A 6,809-nucleotide genomic window follows, 5' to 3' on the forward strand; every position below is an offset into this window, starting at 1 on the left:
AGCTGTTGGCTCTGTTCTCTGGTTTCAGAATCATTCTTACTTTTCTATAAGAAATATTTCATACATATTGTCAGGAGGGACCAGTCACTGAAGAAGGATATCATGTTTGGTAAGGTGGAGGGTCAGAGAAAAAGAAGAAGACCCCCAGCGAGATGGATTGGCAAAGTGGCAGTATTAATGGGCTCAAGCATGGCAACAATTGTGATGTTAGCCCAGGACTGGCCAGTGTTTTGTTCTGTCGTGCATAGGGTTGCTATGAGTTGGTATTGACTCCATGGTACCTAACAACAACAACAGCAGTAGGAAAAATAAAAAGAGATGATGTGAGATGTTTGGTGGGTAAAGAAAGTTAACATTTCCATAAATTTTAATTTTGTAATACAGCATGACTCCGAAACTACCACCATTATTTATGTATATCCTACAGAATCCAAAACTAATATTTTAGGAAATACCAGAGGCAGTGGAGAGAGGAGGTCAGAGGAATGTATGGTAAAATAATTATTTTACTTTGAGAAAAGAAATTTATATTGATACCTTTAAAATAATAATAACACAAATAACATCAGAATGACTCTTAATAAATTAGAAGTAAATATCAGAAGATTAAAAACAACATGCCTGTCTACCCATAGAATAATGGAAAGATAGAAAAGAAGAAGAAAAACAGTCTAGCAAATGTTATGTGAAATAAGATGACAGAATCAAGTCCCAATGTAAAAGCAATCACAAAAAGTATTTTAAAAACAATATAGAGTTTATAAACTCACTGTCTTGTGGTCTTATGAACACAGAGCCTGTAGCAAAGTTGATATGCTACTGCTTTATGTGGGAAGGGGGAGCAATCCCAGAGCAGCATGTGTGCTGAGTAAAAAGAAGTATGGTTAGGACAGGAGGGAGAGCAAATACCAGATGGCGTGCAACAAAGCTGGCCATGTTTCAAGAAAACACAGTTGTTTGTTCTGTCGTACAACAAAAAGTCTCAAGAGAAATCAAATAGAGGTGCTGCATCCAGGGAAGGAAAGGTCACCAAGTTACTGCAGGCATTTTTCCATCTTCTGCTTCTTACTGACCAGAGTATGTTTGGAGATATTATTTCCCTTCCCTGAACACAGAGTCCAGGTGGGTGGGACCTTGGTCCTGGATCTAAAGCTCAGCAAAGCAATGGAGACTGCTGAGGCCTGGCCCCAGGGAAAGGCTGACATAAGTATGTTGTCAGCCGCTAACCAGTAGTCCAGTCTCATGGTGAACCCAGACACACGGGATCTGATGGTTGGGATCCATAGGGTTTTTCCTGGCTGATTTTAGGCACAGATTTCCCAGCCTTGTTTCCTACTCTAGCTTAATCTGGAAGCGGAGCGTAGTAATGCTGGTGTACTGGTGGTATTCTTCTTGTCTTTTTAATTTGTTTAAATATCCATATAGTTTATAATCCAGTAAGTCTACTCTTGAGCGTTTATTTCAAAGAAATTCTTACAGATCATGCTGGATATAAATGAGGACTGTGAAAATGGCATGGGGGTGGCATCTGCCCTGCTTTAACTTCACCAGGGGAAGAGAGAATCATTATCTGCATCAGATGTCCAAGGCTGATTCCTATGAAGTGAGTCAAACACGCCTCCAAACTTTCTACTGATTTACCAGCTGTCTCTCCCAGAGCACTCTATACTTCTCTGTTAGGTTTGCAAAATCATTACAACGGCCATACAGAACACACAGTCCATACTTCCATTTTTGAGATTGATTAGGGCAGTTGCTGCTGTTAAATGCAGTCGAGTCGGTTCTGACTCATAGCAACCCTGTTATAATTCAAGATCAGAAACACTCAGGATATCGTTCTTTGATGAGGATAGCCTTTTCTCCACTGTGCCTGCAGGCACACCTTCCTTCATCCTTCAGCCCCTTGACCTGTCCTATTCAGACAAGTGTTACAAAGCTCTTTTAACTCTGTCAGTAAATGCTCAGAGGCACCACATTCTGCAAATAAGCCTCAGCCTGAAGGCACTCACCTCTAGTTCCATGTCAGCAAGCCCAGTTCCATCTGATTTAGCACCAGAGGTAGTCCACTCCACGAGCAAGTATCCTGCTCAAAGGCACTCAGATTTCTCATTTTGTGGGCCAGGAAGTCCACTGCTCTAGCTTGTGTTGATTTCCTGGTTCTGTGGATACTGTTACTACTGCTTCTCCCCATTTCTTGCTGTCTCTGGTGTGACAGGTCTCTGCTGGATTGATGAGGTTCAGTGCAAGGATCTGATGTCCAAAGAACATCTTTCTTAAGAGATCCCCCTTTCTGTCTTTAGAATGGCTTATTTTACGTCTAGTGAAAGGTCAAAACAATCCAATACCCTTGTAAGGGTTCCATACAACTTATTTGAATGATTCCACCCCATGAGTGCCATACTTCTTATTTACATCATTATGAAGCTAGCCAATCCCTTTGGAGGACCATACGCACATCATATTTACATATTTCTACCCAGTCATTGGAATCCTGCTGTGGTGCTGCAGAATAATGCACTGGACTGCCAGGTCAGTGTGAACTGAAAGGTCAGCAGTTCAAAACCACTAACTGCTCCTCAGAATCCCTATACATTATCACTGTGAGTCGGAACCAACTCTATGGCACTTAACCACAGTTGTTGGACTCACTCAAGGGAATCCTATCAATGTTTGAAGTAAGAAACTAAATTTGGTTAATAAGAGAGAAGAGATTACGAGAGCCTCGATCCAGGATCCTGAGTAACTGTTGATTGTGGTACAATTACTGTCATGTTGTTTTGATAATCTATTGCTCTATAACAAATCATCCAACCACTTAATGGTTTAGGACAATAAATTTTGCTCCAAAATCATTTATTTGGGCTTGAAAACTTAAAGATGATGGCTAATTTCTGACCCATGTGTTATCAGCTGGGTCAGCTAGACAGGGGCTGGAGTGTCCACTGCCAAGATTGCTCCCTTCTGTGACTGACAAGTTGGTTTTGGCTCTCAGCTGGAGCTCAGCTGGGTTTGCTTTCCAGGGATCTCGGTTTCTGTTTGTTTGTTTTTAACACATAGGCCTTTCCATGTGCCCTTGGGCTACCTTACAAAATGGCAGCTAGGTTGCAAACTTTAGTATTCCAAGGAACAGGAAATGGAGACTTTCAGTCTCTAACGGCCTGAGCCAAGAAATTGGCACAAGTTTACTTCTCTGGTATTCGACTTCTCAGGCCTACTCAGATGTACCAAAAAGGGAAATAGACTCACCTGTACATGGGAGAAGGAGTCCTGGTATGGCACTGGAGGAAAAACTTGGGACCGCAAAGTTGGTTTGAACCAAAAGGCCAGCAGTACAAACCCACCATTTGCTCCTCAGAAACCCCTGTACAAGTCTGCTATGAGTCCAAACTGACTCTATGGCACTTAACAACAACAACTGCATGGGACAATAGTAGAATAATTTGTTGGTATCAATTAACCATCGTAGTCTACTCTCTGGCTACATACAATTGACTTACTCTGTTTCTATAATGAAACAGATACTCTTCCCCTCCCCAAATTCTCATTCCCTTGTGGCATAACTCAAAGAAAGGTTCTCTTTGAAAACAGCTTCAAGGACAGATAAGGCTAGTAGTGTGTGGTTCCTCTCAAACTGAAGACTGGTACCTTTTATAAAACCAACACACAGTGGTAAAATAGGTTTATAATAAAAGCAATAGTCTCATTTCAAAGAGGAGTATCACAGTCACATAGTAATCATTGGCCCTTTGAAGTTGAAAATCCACACCAGCACACCTTGTCAGCTTCTTGATTAGGGCTATTCCTGTTGTTAAGTGTTATAGAGTCATAGGGACTTTACAACGAGAGACTGGCAGGTGAAGCCTCTGACCTTTCAGTTAGCAGTCCAGTGCTTATCTTATAGTATCATGCCAGGATGCTTACTTTCTGGAAATGATCCTGCATAGCTGTTGGCTCTGTTCTCTGGTTTCAGAATCATTCTTACTTTTCTATAAGAAATATTTCATACATATTGTCAGGAGGGACCAGTCACTGAAGAAAGATATCATGTTTGGTAAGGTGGAGGGTCAGAGAAAAAGAAGAAGACCCCCAGCGAGATGGATTGGCAAAGTGGCAGCATCAATGGGCTCAAGCATGGTGACAATTGTGAGGTTGGCCCAGGACCAGGCAGTGTTTTGTTCTGTTATGCATAGGGTTGCTATAAGTCTGTACCGATTCAATGGCACCTAACAACAGCAATTTTTCTCAGCCTGTTTTCTTCCTGTGAAAGTTCAGGTGTTCAAATGCCTTTTTTTATTTCATGCTATATCTGTCCTTTTCTTTCAAAGCTGTTATGGTTTTTTTAAAAAAAAATTATGGGTTTCTTATTCATCAATTCCTTCACAGAAAAGTTACACCTGCATTTCTTTCTAATACAGACCCTGCCATGCCTAGGGTGGGCTAGGAGGCTGCTGTGAGACAACGTCTTTAAAACCTAACAGCCCTATTATTTAACTGATGCATCTATGATTTTTGAGCACAAGTCTTACGCTTCTCAGAGATCTTAGTAGGCATGCCTTACTATGTCTTAATCTTAATAAAGGACTTTAGAGATACACTCCTGAGAACTGTAATCTGAGATCTTGTCTTATTGATAAAGCTGTGGATCTGACCTTGGTCCTAAAGTCATTTATTTGAGATTTTTTTCCCCCTGGTTGAGAATGGAGTTGAGAAACAGTTTATTTTTGAACCTAGAGAGTCTTGACTTCTTTACAGTTCCTCTAAACATGGTTTGAAAACTTAACAGTTCCCTTTTTTAAATGCATCTCTCTCCTCACATCTTATTATATGCAACTGGAAGAAGCTACTTAGCACTTTTGGCATTCTGCCTGAGAATCTCCTTAGCGAGAGCCATAGGTATTTTTCCATTTGGGGCAATCTGCTGGTGACAGTTTTACTATACCTTTCACCACTATACAATACAGGTCATCTTTTCTCCAGCATTTTCCTCACTATCTTTTAAGACCTTACCAACAGTCTTCTTGAGGTACTTTCAGCTTCCTCCTGTCACCTGGTCCCTAAGGCAATTCTGCACATGTTGGTATTTGGATATCATAGCATCCTACTTCCAGGTAACCAACTGTATTCTAAATATATGACACATATTCTAAGAAACAGAATATGGAAGCTGCCTGATTGTTTTAGCTGCAACTTACAAGTTACAGAGTGCACCACATCACTCTGATCAAACTGAACCTGATGCAAGGGGAGAGTATAGAGATCCCAGCTCTCAGTGGAAGAAGCCTCAGATAATTTGGGACTACCTGTAAATAGGTATAAGGCTGCTAAACCTCAGGGTTGGTAGTTTATACCTACTAGCGGCTTTGAGGGAGAGTGGCTAAGCTATCTGCTCTTGTAAAGATCTACGGTCTATATAGAGTTGCTATGAGTCAGAACAGACTGAAGGCAGCAAGTCAGTTTCGGATTTTTATAGTCTACAGTGGTATGGCTCTGTAGGACAGGTACTGGACAGCTAACCACAAAATTGTTAATTCAAACCCACCAGCTGCTTCTTGGAAATCCTATACAGGGTCACTAAGTCAGAATCAATCAATGGTACTTTACAACAAAAACAATTCCCCCTAGAGGCACAGTTGGTTAAACATAGGGCTACTAAGTGAAAAAGGGCAGCATTTCAAACCCACCAGCTGCTCCAAGAAAAAAAGATGAAGCATTCTGCTTCCTTAAAGATTTACAGTTTCAGAAACCCATTAGAGCAGTTCTACTATGTTCTCAAAATCAACTCAATGGCAATGGATTTGGTTTTTGTTTTGTTTTATATTAGTCTACCACAGATGGGTAGCGTAGTGGTTATGAATCGGGCTGTGAACCTCAAGGTCGGCAGTTTGAAACTACCAGCTGTTCTGCGGGAGAAAGATGAGGCTTTCTGCTCCCATAAAGATTTGCAGCTTTGGAAACCCTGTGCAGGGTCACTATGAGTTGGAACCGACTCCACGGTACTTAACAACAACAACAACAACCATAGATGGGTAAGCAAGATGGAGAAGTAGGTTAAAACAGTAGGTTAAAAATTCAATTCAGCATGTTGGATTTGAAACAGACAAATCAATATTTCAAATAGGCAATTAGATTTGGCTCCACACCCAAAAAGGGATATATGGCTCAACTTGGGAGTTATATGGAAATGAATAATATTACAGCCAAAGATAATGTGGAATGAGAAGAAAAGAAGACTCTAGGCTGTTGTTTGGGACATTTTAACACTAAAATATTAGGCAATGGAGCAGCTGACAATGAAGACAATATAAACAAGAACTTCCAGGAAAGCAAGAGGAAAAGCAGGCAGTATGGTGTTATGTGAGACGAGTGGGTAAATGAATGGCATGCTGTTCCCCATTAGGCTTCCTGCCAGTTCAACCAAATGTGGCACATACTAGAGCAAATAAAAACAACATACTTCCTGACCAGGTTAAAATTACTGGCAGGGTTTTGGCCAGACTTTGTAACTTGTTTTTGTCAAAGTAAGGAAAGACTGCAATAATATGAATTTCTAGGAAAAAAATATACAAAACACAATAAATTTGATAACCATGACAGTTATCGGCAAAGCAAAATATATTCATAATAGGAAATAAATGCTGGGAACAGAAAAAGTTGTCCCTAAATGTAACTACCTACAGACTGTCCTTACACATACCAATCAGACACGTTGCTACTTCATTAGTTTATTTTTAAGGAGGAAGGACAGCCTTCTGGGAAAATTAGTAACCAAGATATGGTATGCATAAGGAGCTCTGGTAGAGTAGTGGTTA

Source organism: Chrysochloris asiatica, unplaced genomic scaffold (genome assembly GCF_000296735.1).
Source record: "Chrysochloris asiatica unplaced genomic scaffold, ChrAsi1.0 scaffold00137, whole genome shotgun sequence".
Taxonomy (NCBI): domain Eukaryota; kingdom Metazoa; phylum Chordata; class Mammalia; order Afrosoricida; family Chrysochloridae; genus Chrysochloris; species Chrysochloris asiatica.